Genomic DNA, 25,213 nt, shown 5'->3' on the forward strand with positions numbered 1-25,213 from the left:
GGAAACAGGGAAGTTCTGAAACGGGAAAGTGCTGAAACGATTGCAACACCCCCACACTCAGCCCTGCCTTGCACGTTACTTAGTCATCAGCGTCCATCAAGGGCTCCTTGTGGCACAGAAAATAATGAAACCACAGAAACATGGCGCTTCCTCGGAGAGATCTGGAAGAAAATCCATGCTCATTCAGAAAGGTGTGTCTGTGGTTGTGTTCTGAGTAAAACACAAGTTACAGTGCACTTTCAGTCATGCTTGTAATGTTTTTAGCCTGTGTGTTTCATTCATTCAACAAATATTTATTGAGCACTTACTCTGTGGCAGATGCTGCTCTAATTGCTTGGGATACATCAATAAATGAAGCAGATGTTCTAACTGAGGAGGAGAGACAGAAAACAAATCATACGGTATAGCATGCTCAAGAGTGATAAACCAGGGCTGGAGGGGGCACAGGGTAGGGAGATAGTGTCAGCAAGGAGGAGGAATTGCTGTTTTAAATAAGGGGAGAGAGAGCAAAGACTTGAAGGAGGTGATGGAGTGAACCACGGGGACATTTGGAGAAATTGGTTCAGTGAGAGGGAGCAGCCAGTACCAAGGCCCTGTGGCATGAATGTGCCTGGCACATACCATCAAGAAAGCAAGTATGAGCCTGGGCAATATAGCAAGACCCTACCTCTACAAAAACAAAAAATTAAAAAATTAGCTGGGGCTGGTGGGGTGAGCCTGTAGTCCCAGTTACTTGGAAGGCTGAGGCAAGAGGACTGCTTGAGCCCAGGGGTCTGAGGTTGCAGTGAGCTATGATGACACCACAGCACTCCAGCTTGGGCAACAGAGCTAGACCTTGTCCTAGAAAAAAAAAAAAAAAAGCAAGCAAGCGAGTGTGGTGATTGAAGCAGAAGGAGTAAGGGTGCGAGCAGCAGGAGGTGAGATTAAGGTTATGGGGCTGGAAACACAGCGCCTCGCTGGCCTTTGAGATGGCCAGGCACTGGAAAGTTTTCGGCAGGGGACTGATGTGATGCGACTGCAGTTTTAAAACAGTCACTCTGGATACTGGGCCAAAAACAGACAGCATGCCATGGGCGGGGAGGCCAAGGTGCGGGCAGGGGGCAGAGGAGCAGATTGTGCCCCGCCCCACTATGCATGAGCAGCTCTCCAACAGGGAAAGGGCAGGACCCTTCACCTTCATGTGACCAGTGTGTATGCGAGACCATGGGTGTCACCATGAATTCCAGAGGCTCTATGCCTCACGCAATCCCCCTAGGAAGTGACTCCTAGCTCCAAGCTGGGCTCATTAGTACCATCTGAGTTGGCAGTTTCTGTTTACTCATTGGCAAATCCAAATATACGTTGAGGTGGATCCTGGAACCCACAAAGTAGGGCAAAAAGCAAAGGAGGTCCCTGGGCCAAATGACTGTTTACACCAAGTAGGAAGGGCTAACTTGTTATTTGATTCCCTTTGCTCTGCAAACAGGATTTCACCAGAGGCAATTCTCTCAGTACTTCTTCAGCCACCAGTCCTTTCTTATCTCTTTTCCTTAACTAAGACTACACCACCAGCCTCAGCCCCAGAAAAATCACACAGCTGTGGCTCATTGCCCTGTATTTACCCGATACTGCCCTTCCTCTCTTGGTTTTCTTTGTTCATGCTCCCTAATCCTTTTCTTTTTTTTAGAGATGAGGTCTCACTATGTTGCCCAGGCTGCAGTGCAGTGGCTATTCACAGGTGCAATCACAGCACATTGCAGCCTCAAACTCCTAGGCTCAAGAGATCCTCCTGCCTTAGCCTCCCAAGTAGCTGGCATACACCACTGCACCCAGCTCTTCACACTGCCTCATTTTGAGAAAATGTATTGTTCTTCCTAGTAATTATCTAATAAGTTCCTTCTCATAATTATCTAATAAGCTCTAATTATGAGAAGATGCATTTTTCCCTCCTTCTCATGGCTGCCTATTAGCAAGCCTGAGCCTTTTAAAGAATATCAAAGAGCAGAAGAGGTATACACTTCTAAACAAGATCTGTGACAGTTCCCCCTGCCCCTGTCCCCTCCCCAGCCTCCCCATGCTTTCAGATTTCAGATGTTTGGCTGCGGACGGGGCTTGTTCTGCTCATTCCTGCCTGTGTTTACTACAGCTCCAGCATACTTCCTCTACCCAACAATTTTGGTAAAATACTTGTGGAAAAAATTTAAAACTTTATCTAAATGAATATGAGGTATAATACACATTCATGAATGCAAAAATGCCATTATTTTAGGTGGTAATATATTTGGGCAAAGAAATTCTTTATTTATGGAGCACTCAACTGAGAAAATCCCATATTATATATTATGGTTATGACTAGTTCAATACTAACCAATAAAAGTCATAATAGGAACTGTTTAAGTTTGATGTATTACTTTCTTGTACACAGAAACTTGTGCTCACAGCAATCTCAAACTCCTGGGCTCAAGAGATCCTCAGCCTCCGAGTAACTGGGACTACAGGCACGTGACACCATGCCCGGCTGATTTTTTTTTATATATTAGTTGGCCAATTAATTTCTTTCTTTTTATAGTAGAGACGGGGTCTCGCTCTTGCTCAGGCTGGTTTCGAACTCCTGATCTCGAGCAATCTGCCCGCCTCGGCCTCCCAGAGTGCTAGGATTACAGGCGTGAGCCACCTCGCCAGGCCAGAAAACTTGTCCTTTACATTAGCCATCTCCACAATCTATGCTCCAACTAACAGAAAAGGCCACCACAGAAAGTACATACAGTAGGGAAGTGGAATAAGAATTCAAACTCTCTGTGCAAAGAAATTAAAAATAAAAGATGTACAAAAAAATAGGACACTGATATGTGCAAAGAAATAAAAGTTTTTAAAAAGATGTACAGAATTCAAACTCTGACATGCATTCAAATATGATGCATGTCATGTTGACTATATACACCATGTCAGAGACTACGTTTGGGCAATGTTCTAAACTCTTTACATACAATAGATTAATTCATTTCACCCTTATTAACAACTCTATGATGTAGGCATTTTATAGTTGGGGAAACTGAGTCACAAAGCAATTAATTAACCTGCCTAAAGTCATATGAAATAAGTGGCAGAGCCAAGAATGGAAACAAGGCAGTCTATGCTCTTAGCCACTCTGTGTGGAGTTTAAATTTAGTGTGAATAGTCATCCTCTTCCCCCAAATCTTCACCTTTACTCTTACTAAACCACTTTTCTTTCTTCCACACGTGAGCAGACTTTGCCCTGAGCACAAGCTGGCTCAAGGAGCTGACTCTGCCTGCATCAGTATGTCAAGCTTCTGCCTTTTACAGTCTCACTAAATCCAGGGCACATCCACAACCAGCACATTCTTCCCTGGGCAAGTCTAAAATAGTAGATCTGCATAGTGAGACATCTCACAGATACCAACTGGTAGAATATAAAACAAAAACCAACGAAAACATTAGGCCATTGAATTTTCTGTTCATAATAAGTTGCAGTGCCCTGTTGAGTTGTCTGTGTCACCCAATCCTCCCAGTTGTAGTCACACAAAGGCAACTTTGTCTTGAGAATGCTACTAAGATGGGCCTAATCTTGGCAAGGGCTTGGTGTACCGAGAACCATATTATTATTTTAAAAACTAAATGACAACAAACAAAAAGAAATATTATTTAAGCCATTTTTTTCAAGAGGCACAGTGCTATTATCCTCATCGACATGGAACCCAACTTTTTGAAACATGAATGTTAATCCATAATTCAGAGGCTCAAATACAGATTTTCAGAAAGGGAATCAAACTGATCTAAGAGAGCAGGAATACCTGAAAAAAATCCTCTCCATTTCATTAAGAACTTTAGCACTTTTTTCTTTTGGCACATGAAATGCTTTACAAAAATGCTTGAGCCAGGTCTTGGTGCTCTGAAACGTTGATACTTTTTATTGTAATTTTTATAGGCTGGCATTTCCTTGGTCAGGTGCAGGCGTCCTGTTCCTGCTTTGGTTGCACAATGCCCCACATTCATTGTGCATCCACCCACTGCCCCTTGGTACATGTAGTTAACTCTTGCTCACCCATGTGTAGATTATCCTACCTTTTGGGAACAGGCTGTCTTCCCCCCCAGTTGGTGGATACTCAGGGAATATGAGCCAAGTTGACTTTTAGCAGAAGCAAAGCACAATCAGGAGGCTAAAGCTGTCAGTAACTCCCCTTTCATTCAATATACACCTATTGGTACCCTACTATGGTCTTGTTGCTGGGCCACCATATTCATAAGAACCAAAAACACATAGTACCCTCAAAGACAAGTATCATGATTTGTGAAGACTGGATTTTGTTTTCTTGATTAATGTGACTAACTGTAATCTATACAGTGTGTATTTTTTTTGCAGAACCAGGAATCTGCTGAGCCCAAAGGATTGATATTTTCCCAAAACACGAAGTGTTTTCAGGGCTACACTAGCACTTTGTCTTCTCCTAATGCCATCTCTCAAATGGCCTTCAGAAAAGTAGAGATTGTGCTTTTGATTTCTTAAAATGGCCCAACTCTAAAACCTCTGATAGGATGTACCAAAACAGTTACTATAGTCAATTACTTCTATGCTATCCACTTGTTTATGTTTTGTATTTTACAAACATATAAACTATATACATCTAAACCTACCCACAAATTCTTTTTACATAAACTAAGTTCCAGCGATAACAACAATGACGATTCACAACAAAAAAGAATGTTCATAATACATAGGCAAGTTACACAAACTGAGCTGTGATTTTGTTTTTCAGGTGTCTTTAAACCACTACAGAAAGTAGAGGAAAGGCAGAGTAGGAGTATGGTTGAAGGGCTTGTGCCTTTTGTAATCAGTTTACTTTTGGTTCTACCAAGAGATGATATCTTGAATTCATTCAAACTAGTATCTATTGCAGTACACTAGGAACATCTGAATTACAAAACGGGGGGGCGGGGGGGGGGGGCTCAAATTCCCATAGTTGCCAGTTCACCCGTAATCATTTCAGGGCATTGATAATCTCCATGAGAGCAGTTCTGGTAAATTTCACACTACTAACACTTTCAGAATTCACCTGTTGCTTGGCCATTTATTCCTCCAGACACTCTCCCTTTCTTTTATTGGAAAATTGAAGTTTTTCCTTTTCTACAACTTTTTCAGAGCAAAAGATAAGAGATTCTTAAAAGGAGACTGACTCCAAGGGGAGGGTATTCCCTCCCCACCCCCACCACACACACCCCCTCTCCCACCATGTAGATGCAGAGGGAGTAGAAGGGGAAGCGACTTTGGGAGAAACAGAAACAATGAGAGATCAAGCTCAGACTATCTCAAGAGTGTTTTACTGATTCAGGACCACACAAAAAATGGCAGGTTGCCAATCCCCCCTGACTCCCTCCAGCATGTCTCCAACAACCTTGAGGTGGCAGCTGAGCAATCCCTAAATCATTTATTTGACAGTTGGCTGCAGGTTCTGAAGCCCTCCAATCTTGTAACCCAAGTCATCTCTGCATTGCCATTATTGAAAATCTTTATCCAATTGTTCTTTTCGGTCATAACTCTGAACAGGTGGCTGTTCTGACAAATACACACCTCTTAAGATATTAAGCCAGAAAGCAGGCATCTCTTAAGACACAGAGACTGCTTTCAAGAGGAAACATATGTCTCCTAATCAGGCTAATAGTTGAAACGTTGCAATATAACCTTTAACTTGGAAGCATTGTGACAGCACTTCAAGTTGCATTTAATGTATTCACTGCAATATGATAAGTTTGGCAAACAAATTCAACATTCATGCAAAATGTATCCATTTTCTAAGTCCCATGAATCTCAAGCCCTCTTCACAGAAAGTTTTTTCTAGGATTATGTATCATCTGGGATAATTTAATTACAGTTTCACTTGAGCCTAGGTCCAATTTTAAGAAAACCTCCCTCCCCTCACCAGCACCCCAGTACCCACTCCCCTGCCTTCCCTGGAAAATTAGGGACTTAAAATGTGGAATCCTGTCCGAAAAAAAGGTAAATACTTTTCTGTAGCAGTCAAAGCTCAATCATTTGGGACATGATTTAATCTTGAGCTTCAGAGCAGAAATTGGAAAGCAAAATCCAATCATTTTGCAAGAAAATAATTACATCTACTTTAACCTAATTTTTTTTTGAAATCATTACCTAGAACAGGTTAGATTAGCAAACCAAATAGTCCAAAAGGAAGGTTTTTATCATGTGAGGGAAAAAATGTGAGTAGTCTTAAACACTAGTTAGAGCAAGTGCAGAGAACACGTGTCCGGAGGCATGTAGCTCCCCTGTTTTCTGTCTTTATTTCATCCTCAGCATCACCAACTGCTTGCAGAGAGATCAGCACAGTGGGGAATCGAAAGTGAGCATGCTGACTATGGAGGCTGATGTGAAATGACGATGCTGAACCATCAATCTTACGAACTTCTGAAAATGCAATAACCAAAGGAAAATAAATCTCTAAAATTTGATTGATACTCAGAATATCGAGAGTAAAAAAGACTCTTGCCCTGATGGATTTAAGTATATAGCCTAGTCAGGGAAAGGACGGCAGAATCAGGGTACAGGCTTTGTTTTTGTCAAATTATTTCTTCATTTGACACATACTGAAAGTTAATGATGAAGCTAGGAACTTGTAAAATTTCTGATTCCCATCCTGCCAGTATACTGTAGTAAGTCAGTCAGTCAAAGAGGCCAACGGTGTGTATATCAGAACAAGGTGAAGGGTAAGGTAGACAAAAAATACAGAAACCCAAACTATCTCCTTTCCTTTCTTCCTCCGGTTTTTCTTTCAAACTGGGTTGGTTTTAGTCCCTCCCCAGCCCCCAGACGTCAGATCACCGGTCTTACAAAGATTATTGTTTAATAGCAACACAAACTCCCACGAAGTGCTATCTCATTCCCTTGGTTTGTCTAGAGGTGGTGTTTTATGTCACTGACAGACCTTTCACCATTTAGAATCCGCACCTGCAATTCTCCAGCGCTCTGGGTCTAATTGCCAACCTTTTATGTTCAAAACTTCAGCAAACCCTTCATGTTGAGTTGTCAACACTTTGATTTCCCTCCCCTGAAAAATTCGTATGACTCTGCTTTAAAACTTTTAAAGAATACACATTTAATCTATATTGCTGCTAAAGAAAACTGAGTGAGTCATGAAAATGCTACTAGAAAAAAAAATTGCTTGATTTTTTGTTTGAGCTATAAGCAAGTACCTTGAGGGCGGAATCTTTCTATCTTATCACGTTGATAAACCTCAAGAACGAAGCAACATCCCCAAATGCCTGGCGTCAGTACCCAAGAGTAGTTGAACTTTGAGACAATTAAAAAATGAGTCACTTATTTTAAAAATTCCACTTCCATTTATTTTATCTGATTTCTTAAATATCTATCCGGTGACTTCAGATTTGTCAGATGTCAGAGTTCATCATTCCTACCCTTTTCTACAGGTTGAATTTTTAACTGGAAACAACGGAACCCCCACAGGGCAGTACTTTCAGAGGCGAATCACTGCAGGAAGACCCCCTCCGCCTCGGTTAGCACTTAAATGAGACGCGTCCTCGTCAAAGCAGCCTCATTCTCAAGGCAATAATCTCAGTCTAAAGCGTCGCCGGAGCCTCCTGGTAGCCTGATCACGTGTTTTCAAGGGTGAAAAAAAAAATGTTTCCTTTATGGAAAAGACCCAACGCCACAGGACACACGAACGGGCTGACTTTGTATGACTATCTGCTTTTCCAGAAGCTGACGCTTTTAAAATCTTTTTATAAACCCCTTATTTCCTACCAAATATACCAGAATCAGGAAAACGGTGGTAGAATGAGGGAGATAAGGGATGAAGAGAGAAGAAAAAGAAAAAATACATATTTTTCAAAAGTGGGACCCAAATGTAAGATTATGGGACAGTAGTTAGAAGGATACCCAAACCAGCTTACCTTTGTTAAGTATTCGGAGTCGCCCACTTCAGAATCAACACCACTCCCCGCCCAGCAGCAACCGCCACAGCGAGGAAGTACCCCGCCGCGCCCGCCGCCCTCCTTCTAAAGCAACCGCACAGAGGGGGTTTGAGGCTCCCGCCCGCCGCCCTCCTTCTAATGCAACGGCACAGAGGGGGTGCGCTGCTCCCGCCCCGCCGCCCTCCTTCTATAATGCAACCGCAGAGGGGGTGCGCCGCTCCCGCCCCGCCGCCCTCCTTCTAATGCAACCGCACACAGGGGTGCGCTGCTACCGCTCCGCCGCCCTCCTTCTAATGCAACCGCACACAGGGGGTGCGCCGCTCCCGCCCCGCCGCCCTCCTTCTAATGCAACCGCACAGAGGGGGTGCGCCGCTCCCGCCCCGCCGCCCTCTTTCTACTGCAACCGCACAGAGGGGGTGCGCTGCTCCCGCCCCGCCGCCCTCCTTCTAATGCAACCGCAGAGGGGGTGCGCCGCTCCCGCCCCGCCGCCCTCTTTCTAATGCAACCGCAGAGGGGGTGCGCCGCTCCCGCCCCGCCGCCCTCTTTCTAATGCAACCGCAGAGGGGGTGCGCCGCTCCCGCCCCGCCGCCCTCTTTCTAATGCAACCGCAGAGGGGGTGCGCCGCTCCCGCCCCGCCGCCCTCTTTCTACTGCAACCGCACAGAGGGGGTGCGCCGCTCCCGCCCCGCCGCGCCGCTTAAAGCAACAGGTCGGCCCAGCGCCGCTCCCGCCCCGCGTGCCGCGCGGAGGAGACTGCGGGCCCGCCCGGCCGCCCGCTCCCGCCCCGCCGCGCCTTCCGGAGCGGGAGCGGCAGCGGCGACCAGGCGGCCGGGCCCCCGCGACGCCACCGCGAGCTCCCCCCTGGCCCCCGCCGCCCCTGCGCGGCCGGTCGCCTCACCGTGGCACGGTTGTCTCTGTCTACTCCCTTCCCTCAAACTCACCAAACCAGATTTTTGCTCCCAATACCGGCAACTTCCCGTAAGTCGCCCTGAAACTTTACCCAGCGCGCCGAGCCTCCGCTGGCCAGCGGCCAGGGCCACATTCCTGCTGCTCGGAGCGCGGACACCTCCGCTGAAGGTTACAGAAAGAAACCGGCCCCCACGCGAGAAGTGTGGGGACGGGCCAGCCGGACTCCCTCCCGCTCCGAGGTCGGCCGCCCCGCACGCGCAGGCGGCCCCGCAGCCGCACCTGCCCCACCTGGGCGCGTCCGCGCGGGCCGGCGCCGCCAGCCCGGCCGCCGGGCCCCCGAGCCGGAACCGCGCTGGGGAGCGGGGCACCTGCTGCTGAGTCACCAGCCGGTCGGGACCGCCCCCGCCCCTTCCCCGGCGAAGAGTGGCGCGCCCCGCAGGGCTGCGGGAGCCCCACGCCGCCGACCGAGGGGGCCCCGCGTCCCTACCTGAGGCGCAGCAGGGCCGGGCCGGCGAGGAAGCGTCACGCGGACGAAGCCCTGACCTTCGCCGCGGGGCCTAGGGCCTTGGGCCTGCTAGTCCAGAAGTGGCTCGTTTTAATGCGCTCTGACCTAGAGTCACCGCTGGTTTCTAGAAAGGGAACAAAAACCACCGCATTTGGGAGGCGCAGCCAGGCCCTCTCTCCTCACCTCGCGCGATCTCTGGGGAGCCGGCTCTGCCCCCACCCCGTCCACCTCCCGAGGCGCCCAGGTGCCCCGTGCGCGCCCCACCCTCCGCGTACCTGTCTGCGCGAGAGCACCGAGCCTCCCGCGCTCACGGGCGCGCCAAGCCTGCCTGGCCCGCGGGAATCGAATTCTATGACTAAACAAACCAGAAGAGGAAGCAGGCACCACCAGGAACCTACAACGGAGTTGTGATTTCGGGTTGCACTGTCATTCAGCTGAGGGGAAAAACAAATGTTTTCATTGGGCAGCTTTAGTGAAAGAATGTTCCAAAAATGTTTTTTGCTGGTAAATAAGTTAACACATACAAGGAGCTTAGCACACTGCCTGGCACACGGTGTTCGCTGCCGTTGTTGTTATTTATAGTATGGCTGTTCTCTGAAGAGGAGAGGGTGTGGTCAGATTAGACGTGGGCTCGGGCCCCAACACTGCCACTCACTACCTGTGAGGCCATAAGCAAGATGTTTAATTCCCCCCACCCCCAGCCTCAGTTTCTGGAAGATTCTAATGATGGGATTTTAGCAAACAGTTTCCATTTATTGTGGACAGTCTTGAATACAATGGAAAATAAAGTCCCTATACAGGGATGTCCAACTGATTTTCGTCTTTCTAAACAATTACAAGATTGACAACAGACACGGAGATAAATTTGCCTGTACATTCCATGAAGCTTGCTAACAGAAAGCAAACTCTGGACCCAGCAGTCGACTGTGAGTGTTTAATTCTCTTTTGGATTTAGGCACTTGACCTGATGTCTAACCCTGAGGTTAGACATCTTCCTATGAGGCAAAATTCAACCCAGACTAATTGAATATTTTCTGAGTTTGAGATTCATTCCTTGTGGTGCTATGAGCAGCAGGCAGTGAGAAGTCTCTGAGGTTCTCTCGCCGTACCTAAGAGTTGACGCAGCCAAGCATGAGCAAGTGCTCCACAACCTTAAGACAACTTGAAAACCCAGCTACTTATTAGCCTGAATTTTTCTTTCTTTTCTTTTTTTGGAGACAGAGTCTCATTCTGTTGCCCAGGCTAGAGTGCCGTGGCGTCAGCCTCGCTCACAGCAACCTCCAACTCCTGGGCTCAAGTGATCCTCCTGCCTCAGCCTCCCGAGTAGCTGGGACTACAGGCAAGCGCCACCATGCCCGGCTAATTTTTTCTATATATTTTTAGTTGTCCAGCTAATTTCTTTCTATTTTTTTTTTAGTAGAGACAGGTCTCACTCAGGCTGGTCTTAAACTCCTGACCTCAAATGATCCTCCCACCTCAGCCTCCCAGAGTGCTAGGATTACAGGCCACTACTCCCCATCCTGAATTTTTCTTTTCTTTTCCAGAAGTATCTGGATTGTGACCTCATAAGCCTCACTGTCAGAGAAGCTAAAGGATTGAAGAGGGGACATTCTCTGGCTCACAGAGTTTTCTGCCTCAGAATAGGTTTTTCTGTAGGAAGCACTGGACCAAAACCTTGGGGAATAACAACCAGGAATAATAAAACGAGTTTGAAAGCATGGAGGTTAGTGCCTCCGGGTGAACTGCAGCTGGAGTCAGGGAAGCTCCCTACCGAGGAGGCCCAGGTGCCAGGAAGCTCGTCTTCATGGCAGATCCGAGTCAGCTACCTCCCTCTAATGTCACCAGGCACTTCTGCTCTTCCTTCCTCAGATTTGCCACGAGCACCTATGAAATGGGTATATTCTTATTCTTAACTATTTCCTGCTGCCCTCCCCAGGAACATGGCAAAAATAAAACATTTTTTTAAGTGGCAGGCTATGGCAAAAGAAATGTGAACTTGCATTATTTCCTTTTTGAGACTGATTTTGATGCCTGTTTTTAAATTATTATTATCATCATTTTAATTGTCAGGCAAACTCCCTTCTTTTGGGACATTTTAGTTTTCCAGACTCTGCCTTTTGTTTTCTGCTTCCTTTTCTGCCTTCTGCCTGAGAGACAGTATTGTGGTGTGAATGCAAAGAGCATGGAAATTAGTTTCCCATAGAGCTGAGTTTGAATCTTAATTTTATTCTGACTTATGTGATGCCGGATGAATTGCTCAACCACTCTGAGCTTCAGTTTCTTCATTTATAAAATAATAACACCTCTCGCTCTGAATTTCTACAAGAGTTAAATGAAAGCTGGAATCTCAGCATGATTCCTGGCATATCGAAGGCACTGAAAAAATGGTATTTCCTTTTGTACCTGAAAAAAAAACTACTCTATAGCTCACAAAGAATCGTCTTTCCCATATTTAAGTCTTAGATCAAATAATACTATACACAACACCCTGGTCAAGACAGGCAAGCCTCAGACCTTTGTAAAGAACCACAGCATGATATCATGAACCACATGATGACTTGGGCACATAGCATTTCCAGTGATATATCAATTATGATCTTTGATCATCACAACTGTATGCGGTAAATATGGGTAAGACACAAATCATTTGTATCACCTCATTGCTCAGATTAGGAAAGCAAGGTTCTCAGCTGTTGCTCCAAGCTAGTAAGTTGCAGTGCCAGGTGTTTTTTTGTTTGTTTGTTTGTTTGGGGGTTTGTTTGTTTTTTACTGCTTTTCACTATTCTATACTACTGGAACCATGGCTATTCTTCCAATAACTAGTTAGGGAACAGAATCAAGGAGTTCCAAATGATTATTTTAGCTCTTAATTATGGGGCAAGGGCTAGGAGATTCCAACTAGAGTTTTGGACACGTCTCATTTTAGAGACATGCAAACCCAAAAATAACATCATCAAAGATCTGTGCCCTGTGAGAAGTGAATTGCACAGACACTATGGAATAAGCTTCTAACTCTACAGGGAACAGCAGGATAAAGGGTTTGGGCTGGAAGTTGGGTTGATCAAAGTTTGCATCTGGGCAGTTGTAGGCTCATGGGCAAGTCACCTAAGTCTCTAAGCCTCAGTTTGCTGCCAATGACAGCTCCTAACTGTAGGGTCATTGTGAAGGTTCAATGACATGACACACATAAAAGCATGTGCTCCACGTGCTGTAAGCGTGTTAGTTATTTTCTTAAAGATCAATGACCATGCACTGAAATGGTACATGTGAGGCCTAAATGGAAAGTGTAGTAAATAAATGCAAAGAGCTTAAAACAATGTCTGGGACATGGGAATCGCTGTGTAACTAGTTGTGATGCTGTTATTATTATTTCTCTGTATAAGAATGCTTGATGAAGGCGGGCATAGTGGCTCACGCCTATAATCCTAGCACTCTGGGTGGCCGAGGTGGGAGGATCACTTGAGCTCAGGAGTTGGAGACTTGAGCAAGAGGGAGACCCCATCTTAAAAGAAGAAGAAAAAAAGAATGCTTGATGACAGAGGTGATAATCACAATAAACAACTGACTTTTTGTTGGGGGAGGCATCTGTTATTAATTTCTTATGAGAGCTGAGCTTTTAGGTGCCATCTTACAGTGTGAATAAGGGTGATATCTTCTCAATGATTTTACTATCTATCTGTTTCCCTCGTTCCTTCTAACTTTATCTGAAACAGAAAAATTATTACTAGATGGGATAACATCACTGACCTGAACCCAAGCTTTGTGTTGAGGCTGATGATATTTTTCCCAACAGAAATTATTCTGGAAATAAACCTCATTTTGAGCCAGAACATACAACTTGACCCAGAGAGACCTCTCCTCCCCAAAGTTTCTATAGTCAAGCCTTTCCCCCATATGGTAGCCACACCAATAGAAGCCTTTCTTAAAAAGTCTTTTCATTTTCAATCTTTATATTGAATTCCAACTGGATCTAATATGTGCAAATGTAAAAGATGTTATTCTGGGCACTTTTAAATCCAAAATCCAAAAGATTTAGCCCAGTGGCTAACCCTGGAATGCAGTCATCGGCCCATAGGACAAGGGAGGGCCACTCAGAACTCTGTCGGGCTTTGCAGTTTCCAAGCCACACCATAGCAGGGCCCCTGACTGAATTTTAAAAATGTACTGAGTTCACAGAAAAGGGAATTAAGTATAGCAGGGGTTCACTTCAAACATTAATCTCAGAAGCCAAATCCTTCATTTTGAGAAAGCCCTTCAATATAAGGAGTCCCTTGACCTTTATGCTTGCACAAATAGCTCTGTCAAAGCCTGTCCTGCTGACGGGCAGGGAGCACTGGAGTAAACTGTGGGGCCCTTAAAGGCCAGCTCAAGAGCAAGAAATGGTTTTGTTATGGCAACAAATGCTGTTAATTCCTCCATATCCCTTTAAGACTTATTTCCCAGTAGAGAAGATCTCCAGATTTCTTTTTATTTTACAATGGAAAAGAGTGACACATAAGAAGCTCAACCATTCAGCAATAGCCTATCAGAAAAGATTGCCAACATAAAATTGCTAGCATTTATTAAGTGTTTAATAGAATATTTGCCAGACACTGTGCCACACCCACTTTACTTGTATTAACTATATAATCCTCACAACCCCTCCATGAGATAGAGACTGTTATACCCATTGTTTAGATGAAGAGACCAGGTAAGTGGCACTGCTGAAGTCCCACAACTATTAATACTGTGTTTCCCTGAAAATAAGGCAGGGTCTTATATGTACTTTTCCTCAAGAAGACACCCTAGTGCTTCTTTTCAGGGGATGTGTTATTTTTTAAGTACGGTACAACCATCTACATTGATTCAAATATAGTTAAGTTGTCTTCTTCTGGAACATCATCATCACTCTCCAAACCCCAAATTCCATCCTGAATCTTGCAACTCTATTTCCTTTAGAACCATTGGCCCCAATCTCTCATGTCTAGCAACAGAGCTCTCATGGGGCAGATGAGAAAGGCTGCTCATGTTCTTTACCGCTCCGCAACAAAATGCATGGGTTGTGCAGACACCCTGTGTAGCCACTCCCACCACTAGGCCTTATTTTGGGGTAGGGCTTATATTGCGCAAATGCTTAGAAATCCTGCTAGGGCTTATTTTATAGTTAGGTCTTATTTTTGGGGAAACATGGTAGAAAGTGGCAGAGCTGGGGTTCAACCCAAGCAGTCTGCCTCCTGAGCCTGTGATCCTACCCATGACATTCTGTGACCTCACCAAAAATTCCATATACCTATGATTGGATTATGTGGGGTGTGTGTGTGTGTGTGTGTCTGTGTGTGTGTGTGTTCTAGTAGCAGTACTGTTAGCGTCAAGAACACTGCCTGGCACATAGTAGGCACTCAATAAGTGTCTGTTGAATGAATAAGTGATATGGGTGTACATTTAAGTGCTAGGATCTCAATATTCAGAGGTCAAGGAGGCAGGGTCTACCTCATCTAGGATCTGAGGTTTAAGGACAGATTTGAGAATGATTTGAAAGCGTGTTTCACCTATAATCCTAGAACTCTGGGAGGCCAAGGCAGGAAGATAGCTTGAGCTCAGGAGTTCGAGATCAGCCTAACAAAAGCGAGACCCCATCTCTATTAAAAATAGAAAACATTAGCTGGGCATGGTGGCGCATGCCTATAGTCCCAACTACTCAGGAGGCTGAGGCAGGAGGATCGCTTGAGCCCAGGAGTTTGAGGTTGCTGTGAGACAGGCTGATGCCACGGCACTCACCCAGGCAACAGAGTGAGACTCTGTCTCAAAAAAAATTTGTTTTCAAAAACATGGTTAAGGTTTTAATTTGAAATATACTGTAGGAATGAGTGTTTTCTAGGACAGAATTAATTGCAGGTGTGGCCAAATTTACTGACTATAAAAGCCACACAAAAATATGTGAACATTTTCACCTTTGCTTCTATTATTTGTCTACTTGGAATACTTTTGTATCCACCAACCATCCGTCACCAGTGTAAGTATGGTAGCTAAGGACACAGTCTGTCCCAACACAAAGAAGTGATAAATGTTTGAGGTGATAGGTAACTTAATTGCCTCGATCTGATCATTACACATTGTATACATGTATCAAAATATCACACTATACCCTATAAATGCATGCAATTATTATGTGTCAATTAAAAATAATAAAGGCCCCCAACACCCCAAAATCCACAGCCTGGAGCCAGATGCCTGAGTCTGAATCCTGTCTCTGCCACTTCCTGTGTGACTGTGGGCAATTAACTTGACCACTGGGGCTTTTAGGCTGTTTGTCAGTAACCACTTCATTAAGAGTATTAAGAAAACTTCATGCGTTACTATTTAAATGGAATGCTGAGAACAGCACCAGACCTTTATAAGCCTCATCTAAATATTTACTATTATGATTATTCATCTAACCATTCGTCTGTTGTTTTATCCCACAAACATTTATCAAGTATCTACTATGTGCCAGGTTCTGTGCATCATGCTGAAGATAGAAAAATAAAAGAGCTATGGTTCCTATCCTCAAGGAACTCATATCCCATGAAGACAGGTAAGCAACCAGCCAATGGCCATACAGTGTGTAGGCCCAGCATGCTGTGCGAGTAGTTGCGTATTCTGACTTAGACTTGAAGGGCTAGTCTAGGGGAGATGACGTCAGAGCTGTGAGGCTTGAAGGTTGTATAGGAGTTAGCCTGGTAGATAGGAGGAGATGTGCATTTCAGGTGAACAAAAATTACCAAGGAACAAGAGAAAGGTTAGATTGGGTAGATTTGGGTAGATGGTAGATTGGTAGATTTGGGGGTGTGAAGCAAAGAGTTTTCTATGGTTGGAGGGTTGGATGGCAGTAGTATGAGAAAAAATTGAGAAATAGTTTTCAATAAGCAATAATTGCACCTCAGATAAACCTCATTGGCTATGTATGATACTGCCACTGCGCAAAGCTTAAAATTGAGCAATAGACAAGGGGAAAAGTGTCATGAGGAAAAGTGTCTGTCATACTAGAGCGCTCAGAAGGTTTTAGACAGGGAGTGCTGAGGTCAGATTGGCATATCTGATAGAGTCTAGGATAGTGGCAAAGTAGATGGAGAAGACATGATTCGAGATATATTTAGGACATAAGAGTCATGGTATTATGGTGAGAGTCAGATATTGGGATGAGATGGGCAACAAGAAGATTTGGAGAAGAGATGACCATTCCTTGAATAAATGTTTACTGAACACCTACTATGTCCCAGTCACTGTGCTAGACCTCAGGAAAACACACAGTGAACAAAGGCACATATGCCGTCCTCGTGGAGCTTGCTTCTCATAGGGGCAGACAGACAAAAATTAAATCAGTAAAATATAAAGCATATTTGATGATGGTAAGAACTAAGGAGAAAATTAGAGCAGAGAAAGAAAAAGAAAAAAAACGGAGGAAAAAATAAAAGCTGACACTGGTTGCAATATATATATATATATTTTGAGACAGAGTCTCACTCTGTTGCCTGGGCTAGAGTGCCGTGGCGTCAGCCTCGCTCACAGCAACCTCAAACTCCTGGGCTCAAGCAATCCTCCTGCTTCAGCCTCCTGAGTAGCTGGAACTACAGGCATGTGCCACCATGCCCGGCTAATTTTTTTCTATATTTTTAGTTGTCTGGCTAATTTCTTTCTATTTTTAGTAGAGACAGGGTCTCACTCTTGCTCAGGCTGGTCTCAAACTCCTGGCTTCAAGCGATCCTCCTGCTTCGGCCTCCCAGAGTGCTAGGATTACAGGCGTGAGCCACCGCACCCAGCCTGTTTGCAACATTTTAAAGGCAGTCTTGTATGACCTCCTTGAGAAGGTGACATTAGGAGGAACTGAAGACGGTGAGGGCTAGATTAATGCAGACACCCAGTGGAAGCGCACTCCGGGCAGAGCAGGAGTGTGCTTGGTGTGTTCACGAACAGCTAGAAGGTTACTGCAGCTGGAGTGGAGGGATGAAAGGAGAGAGGTAAGAAATGAAGTGGGAAGATGATGAGGCCAGATTGTGTACAGCCCCATAAGGCTTATGCGACATTGTAAGGGGTGTGGTAGTATGTCAGGATTTGCAGCTGGTAAGGTAGGTTAGGCCAGATGGTTAAGAGCTTTGAAAGAACGGTCTTTATTCTTACAGGTGACAGGATTTTGAGCAGAAAAGTGGCATAATCAAGGGTGTGTTTTAGAAAGAAAACTCAAGCACAACACAGAGAATAGATTCAAGAAGAAAGAACTTGGAAGCAGAGAGACTGGTTATGAGGAAATTGCAGTGGCCCAGGTAAAAGATGACAAGGTCCATAGGGCAGTGACTGCTCAAGAGATGGCGAATGTGGTAGGTAGTGCAGGTGATCTCATTCCACTCTCCGTTCAGTGTGCCTTCCTGTACTATGAGGTTAGAAAGCTAGAAGCTACCTTTTCCAGACTCCCTTGCAGCTAAAGTTCCAAATGTAATGTAAGTTCTGACAAGCAGACCCATTTTGCAAGATTTGGAAGGTCAAAGTAAGGGAGAGGCCAGGTTTCTGGCTGTTTTTTCCGTTTCTTCCAACAAGTACAGTCACAAGCACATAGAATGTTCCTGCAGCAACATCCCAGTGTGTTGCTCTAGCTTTGTGGGTGTGGAGAGACAGGGCACCGGTCAACCATCTTTTGCTGTTGTGGATCTATTATATCAGACACAGCATGGCTCTATTGCAGATGAGGCAGCGGTGGCTTTCTGATCCTTAGATTGTAGTAAAAGTGGCGTGTCCCTGAGCACAATAGCTCCAGTAGTGGTTTTCCAATTCCCCACCTTGCTGGTTGGGGTGACGCAGCAGCTCCCCAGCAGGCCAGTTCTGTGGTGTTGCTATGGACGTCATACTCAGGTCCAGCCAAGAGCCTGCTCTTCCAACCATTGAGCAAGCACCTAATTGCATTTGTAAACAAATCTTTTTCTGCTTAAAACAGCTGCAGTGGTTTCTATTTACGCTAATTGAACTCTGCCTGATATGTTGAATAAAGAGAACTGAGAGAATGTGATGACCAATTGAATGTGGTGAGGAAGAAGTGGGTGGGTGGCTGTAAGAAAAAGAGAGAAGGCAAGTATTTCTAAGGTTTTGAGCTTCATACGACCATCAATCAAAGGATGGGTGCATGGAGAAGATTACAATTTGTGGGTGGGAGAGTGGGGCATCTCATGAATTGGCCAGAACAGGTTCTCTACAGCGACCAGCTTTGGAGCAGGCAGCTGAAACCAAGCCATTGCTGACGCGGAGGAGCAGGAGATTCGATTCGAGACTCTCGGCGGCACTCTGACTGCAGCGTGGCCTTGGCCCTCACCTCCAGGCCCAATTTTTGAATAAAGAGTCACGAAACAGCAATGGGGCGGTTACTGCAAACCACACACTTACCTGTCTGTCCCAAAGAGCATTTTACCCCTCGTGTCTTACTGTTCAAAAAGCTGCCTTCCTGGTAGTATCCCCTTTCTTAACGTTGGTAAGACAGAACATTTTTTCTTTTTAGAGTGGTAAGAACCAGTATCGTCTACTGGCATCTTTCTTTCAAGGCGTCATTGACACAGTGTTGCTCAAATAAAATTACATTCAGCCTCAGCGGTTATTTTGGCAATGACAGCTGTCCATGTGCCAGTGACTCATATGACCCCTCCAACCCCAAAATATTAAGTGTATCCTTATGGTTCTTTATAACCAACCTGGACAAGTAGATTTTATTTTTTCTTTATGCTTCTGTTCTTACAATAAAATTCAGGGATTTACACAATTGTTATTAAGTATGTCCCAAGTGAATTCATTTCTTAGTGGACATGAGGGTGGGAGGCAGGAAGCAGAAGGAGAAGGAACATTTGCTACCTGTTATACATACTGGCACCCACATTTTACAACCAAAAAGACCTTTGGTGAGATTTCAAGATGCATTCGAACATGCCTTTATTGTAGCAGCCATGGCATTTGGTTATACTTAATTAAATGCAAATATTTCTGTGCAACTTGGTGGTGCAGAAACAGTCTTGTTGAGCTGGGTTTGCTCAGCTCCAGTGAAAGTCCTCGTGGGAGGCACCCAAGGAATGCTTGATGAATGAGTGAAGGAAGTTTCTGAACTGGGATGGTCAAGGGACATATATTTTAGTACTGGCTCTGCTTTAGTTTCCTCAGCTATGAAATGAGTTTTCAGAAAATAAGTTCTATTGTTCCTAGGAAGGACTTCTTATTTGTAAATGTTTTTTGATCCCTATAGGAAAAGACAAAAAAACTTCTTCCCTAAAATTTTTGAAGTATAGCTGTTAAATGAATTCAGTTCAGTTGTGCCTACAGCTGGGGGATGGAGTGAATGGCCCCTCGAGGCTCTGTGTGGACTCCGTGTGTGGTAGCAGGATCCTACCAACCGCCCCCTACCGTGAGCTCTGTGTCAGAGTCACCGGGTGTGGAGCCCTATTCCAGAAACCGTTTTGTGACTGCGTTGTTTCTATTTTCCTCCTGTTTACCATCAGGACATTTCCCCTTTCCATGGGGATTTTCTGAAGAGGTCACACAGCCACTTCAGAAAACTGTCCTCTTGTTGAATGACAATGATAGCCTCTTTTTCTGGTTGGCAACCGGAAGCAACTGTTGCTCAAACTAGGAAGAAAGAGGGTGCTTGGCCACTTAGCTGGCCGAGGCCAGAGGGAAAGTCCAGGCTCCTCTGGGGACGTCGGGACTGCAGCAAGATGTCTTCCATGGAAGTGACAATTCGGCAAAGTTCCACTGAGGCCTTTCTGCAGCTGCGTGGGGGAAGGAAGCAGCTTCTATGATCAGCTCTGGGCTTACAGGGAACGAGCTCCACAATACTTCAGAGCATCCTGTCAGCAACGCCTTTTCTAGTCCACTTCCAAAATGCATACACAAGACAATCTAGTGACCTTTTGGATTAATGATAATCCTATTATAAGCACAGTAAATAACTCTGATAGAGCTATGAGTATAAACCAACCTAGTCATCCATCACTCAAATACTTTCTGAGTCCTTGCCCGGTGCTAGATCCTGAGCTAGGGGTTAGGCTCAGGATGGTGAATGAAACGACAGTGCATAGACTGATGGTCTGGTCGGGTAAGCATAGGCATGCACAACTAATTATTATAATAGCATAAGGGCCTGGGAGTACAGAAGGAGGAATGATTTGCTCAGGTCCCTGTAAGTGCTGCCAATGCATCCATGCGGTGTCCTGGCAAAGCCGGTCTGCATGTCACTCTGCCTTCCCAGACCATAGTCTACATGTTTACATGGCCCCGGGCTCATCTGACCATGGCGCTCAGTGTCTCCCACCCTCTAACCAACAAGGACTCAGCGCCTTACCAAGGCGTACAGTTTGGCCTCCCTTTCATTTCAGTTTTGTTTCTTGCCACGTCGGTGGACGGTCATTGGCAGCGCTTTCTTCCTGTCTCGTTGCCTTTGGTCCCACGCGGCAGGTGCTGTGAGGGCCGCGCGCACTGGCTGCATTAGCCTCTGCACACTCAGAGCTGCCCCCAGTCTCTGCAGCGCTCTTTCTGTGGCTTTCCTTTGGCTGTAGGAACACTTTAGAAGGGCAGGCTGGATGTAGCCCCGGAGACAACTGCCCCACTCAACTCCTTTGCCGTCTGTTGGGAGGACTCCGAGACTGGTTCTGTGCTGACTCCCAGAGCAGCCCCGCAGGGCCGAGAGCCACCACCCACAGTGGCGACTGTCTTGTCAGCATGCCAGCCAGTCTCCTCTTCCTCCCTACCCTCAGCCTCACACAGCTTGTCACCCATGGCTGAGCTCCTGCTCCTTGAAGCTCTGCAGCCACCCCTCTGTGAAGTCACCTTCTGTCCCCACATCCCACCGTCTGCACTGTGAGGGTCTCTTTCCTCTGAGGGCCTTGGACCTTGGCACAGACCTGTCTCAGGGTGCAGATCACACAACATTGTGATTGTGCTGGGCATATTTGACTTTGCCCCCTAGGAACTATGACTTACTCATCTTTGTAAACCAAGGCCCTGGCAGAGTACCTTGTACTGAGTAGATGCCCAGTAAATATTTGATGAATGAATGAATGACCCCTCTGCTGTGATTTCCTAGCTATAATCCTTAGGTACACAGTATGAAGTTGGAAGCCATGTTCCCAATCCAGCAGCTCATCTCTAAAAAATAAAATAATTAAAAAAAAGATTTTAAAAATAAATAAATCTGTGCACAGATGCTATTTTCCTCCTCCGTGCATTTGTGTGTAGATTTGCCGCCCTCGGTGCATTGTGAGGTAGGCACGACAGCTGTGGGAGAAAGAAGGAAGAAAGGATCTTTTAGATCAAGTTTACAGAGGCCTCACTTTTGGAAAGTCTCCAAATTTGGGTTTACCAGTGTTCTTGGCCTAAAAGGGAAGAAAGGAAGGAAGGAAGAAGGGAGGGAGGAAGGGAGCCTGCAAGCATGGGATTTAAATGTTCACACTTCCTAATCTTGGTGAGGACCCAAGAGAGACACCAAAATACCATGGGATTGGCAAGTACTGCCCTACTTTCAGTTCAGCCCAAAGCAGGAAGGCTTAGGTATGTCACGAGAAAGCCTCTTGTTACCGCCCTAAGTCCGGAACAAAAAACGTTGGGAGGAGACTCCCATCTTGAAAGCCGTGATTTCCAAAGAAGCCTAGCTAGTCTTATGACTGCTGCGTCTCAAGTGTCACAGTTGTGTAACCCACTGACATTTAAAGTGATCCTTGAATCCATCGCATGGGATTAGGAAAATAATGTACATTCATTTTAGTTAAAGTGTAGAGGAGGGATAACTCTCATTTGGACTGCAATACTGCATGCGTGGATTCTAGTTCCGACTCCCTCTTTAGTTTTCCCTTCACTAATTTGAATTTACTGTGGTAACTTTACCCTCTGTACTCTCCTCTGCTTCATGAAGAAGCAGTGCCAGAGGACCCTCAGTTCCGGATATCTAAGGAATGCTGCAGAGGCCGTCAAAGAGGTAGTAGGCAGTTGAATGCAATTTCAAGCTGTTTGGCTAAAAGACGATGAGTGAGAAAGCCATCCAAGAACTGTTTTTATTGCTATGCATTTCAAACTCCCTCATTTGGGTTATATTAAATGAAAGAGAAAGAAGAAGAAAAAAGACTATCAAGAGGTGAAGAGAATAAGGGAAATAGCACATAAAATTTATTTTAAAACAGCAACTATCTTTTTAACAAGTCAAATAACATGCTAGGCATCCCTAGTGCAATGAAAAAGTGCTTTTGGATGACAATGGCATGCTGTGGAAAGCACTCAGGCAGGTCTGGAATCCAGAAGACCTACGTTTGAATCATGGCTTTATTACTATAGCAAAAACAGCCCCAAACACATCTCTTTATCTTTTTGAGCCCCAGTTTCCTCATTTAGAAAAGGAGAATAATGAGAATAACAGTAGAAATAACTGCCGTTCTGGGCTGCTTTATGTGCTAGGAGCTGAGCCACGCTGTGTTGTCTCTACAGCTACCCACAGCTGTATGAATTACATGTTACTATCCCCACTTTACAGAGAAGGACGTTGAGGCTCACCAAGTCTAAGGAACAGTTAGAAAGGGCAGAGCTGGCATTCGAACACAGTTTGGTAAAACTCTGAAACTTATTCTCTTATCTACACTCCCATATTTCCCAAAAGGATAATAGTATACATCAAATAAGGTAATAATTTAAAACACACTTTGTGAATGGCAATGTATAAATGTTCTGTACAATATTATTTTTTTCTTTCTTCCTTTTTTTTCTTTTTTAGAGACAGAGTCCCACTCTGTCTCTAAAAGGCTAGAGTATAGTGGTGCAGATTGTAGCTTGCTGCAGCCTCAAACTCCTGGGCTTAAGTGATCCTTCTGCTTCAGCCTCCTGAGTGGCTGAACTATAGGTGCGCACCACCATGCCTGGCTAATTTTTAAAAATTTTTGTGGAGACAGTGACGTCTCACTATGTTGTCCAGACTGGTCTCAAACTCCTGGCCTTTAGCGATCCTCCTGCCTTGGCCTCGAAAAACACTGGGATTATAGGCATAAGCCACTACACCTGGCCCAATATTCATTAGTAATAGAACAATAATAGTAATAGTGCAGTAATAACAACAAAAGTAATGGTGAATTTTTAAATGCTCATAATGAAAGTATACAAGCAGGATATATATATGTGTGTGTGAGTATATATATATATTATATAAAATATGCTATTTGAATGTTTAATCAAACAGGACATAGGTGATGACCCCGGGCCAACACTAGGAGCTTCCCTCACCAGGTTTCATCACTGAATGTCTATGTTTCTGGGCCAGAAACACGTTTGCACGTGCAGAAATGTTGATATGTGAGGAACATTGCAAAGTGTAGAACATAGTGAAACCTCTTTGTCTGAACAGTTTTATAACTGAAAGTGCCATCTGGCCAAGCCTATCAGAAAATAACCAGATTACTAGCTAACAAATTCTACTTCATCAACAGATCAAGCAAAAGAATCACTGATCTATCAGTGCAATACTTCTGGATTGTGATCAGAATAAAATAGGTAGCAAACTGTCCCTTTGAGTTACCAGGGACAAAAAAAAGAATCCCTTTGGGCTTTTAGAACTGGCCCATGTTAACCTGCAATTGAATCTTGGTGTGGAGGGACAGAGCGTAACGCCTTTAAAAGAGGATGTGGGAAACCAGACAACTCAAGCAGGTGGCACGGTCAATCTGGGAGTCTCGGTCCCCCAAAGTATCGGTACCTGTTTGAGAAGCCCTCCTCCCTCTCCACTAATGACACCAATTTCTTAAGTTCCCTTAAAAAGTCCTGACACTTTTCAAACCTGCTAGAGACAGGCACAGGCCATTAAATGTGAAAGGGACCTTAGAACTCATCTGGTCAAATGTTCCCATTTCACAGGTGAGAAAACAAAGGCCCAGAGAAGTAGTGTGAAGGCCAGAAAACTCATTAGCGGCACAGGCAGAACATGAATCTTCTGCTTTCCATACAGTGATCTCTCAGCATATGATGCTGCCTCAGCCCATTCTTCCTCCTTCAGTGCTGCCACATTAATGTTTTACTTTGACAATACAGATTTGCATATCACATTTGTGTGCAAGGCATTCTCCCAAGGTATTTGGGAGAATTATAACCCCAGAGTATTATTCACAGGAAGTAAATAATACTTTCTATGTGCACAATTAAGGCCCTTTACACATACCAACTTATAAATCTTTACAATCCTAGGAGTGTGGTGCTATTACCATCCCTCCTTACAGGACACTGAGAGACCGTGTGGTGTGCCTGAGGGCGCACAGCTCGTCAGTGGCAGAGCCAGGATTTGAACCTGGGCCCGGCGGCTCTAGTGTCCATGTTCTCACACCATACAGAGATCACAGAAATGATTAGTACTTGTCTCTGGACAGGAGAAATGAGAGGGCTAAATCTCTGGGATAGGAAGATTTTCTGTTTCTGTAAACCCTCACAGACTGTTCACACTTTTGCCATTTGCATGTGTTACCTCTTCAATAAACAAACAGGTGTCGACTATTGTGGGTATCCTTTTAAAATAATTTAAAAATGGATAGTGGTGATGGTTGCACAACACTGAGGATGTACTTAAATGTACATTTAAAGATCATTAAAATGGGCCATCTGTGGTGGCGCATGCCTGTAATCCCAGCTACTTGGGAGGCTACGGAGAGAGAATTGCCTGGGCTCAGAGTCTGAGACCAGCCTGGGCAACATGGTGAAACCCTGTCTCAAAAAAACCACATTAAAATGGTAACATTTTTAAATTTATATTTTACTACCAGAAAAACAGTTCTAAAAACCCTGATTGTCAATGACAGGGAATACTGGAGCAGTGTTTACAAGACTTCAAGCAGCATATATTTTGGGTCTAGAGTCT

The 25,213-nt window shown here is 44.9% G+C and overlaps 1 protein-coding gene and 2 pseudogenes across 2 annotated transcripts in view; 1 reads left to right on the forward strand and 2 right to left on the reverse strand.

Annotated features, from left to right (window-relative positions):
- RBM47 (RNA binding motif protein 47) overlaps window positions 1-9,996 on the reverse strand; it is a 167,824-nt gene extending 157,828 nt beyond the window's left edge. For both annotated transcript variants that reach the window (XM_012753922.3, XM_012753913.3), the window contains exons 1-2: window positions 9,627-9,996; window positions 9,334-9,475 (exon numbers count right to left, since the gene is read on the reverse strand). The gene's annotated coding sequence lies outside the window, so the exon portion shown is untranslated. The remainder of the gene's footprint in view (window positions 1-9,333; window positions 9,476-9,626) is intronic.
- Window positions 9,997-16,210: 6,214 nt separating this feature from the next.
- LOC142870255 (uncharacterized) lies at window positions 16,211-16,297 on the reverse strand (annotated as a pseudogene).
- Window positions 16,298-20,626: 4,329 nt separating this feature from the next.
- The window catches only part of LOC105865388 (WW domain-binding protein 11-like), a 28,547-nt pseudogene continuing 23,960 nt past the window's right edge, over window positions 20,627-25,213 (forward strand).

Source organism: Microcebus murinus, chromosome 3 (assembly GCF_040939455.1).
Source record: "Microcebus murinus isolate Inina chromosome 3, M.murinus_Inina_mat1.0, whole genome shotgun sequence".
In the NCBI taxonomy this organism is placed as follows: Eukaryota; Metazoa; Chordata; class Mammalia; order Primates; family Cheirogaleidae; genus Microcebus; species Microcebus murinus.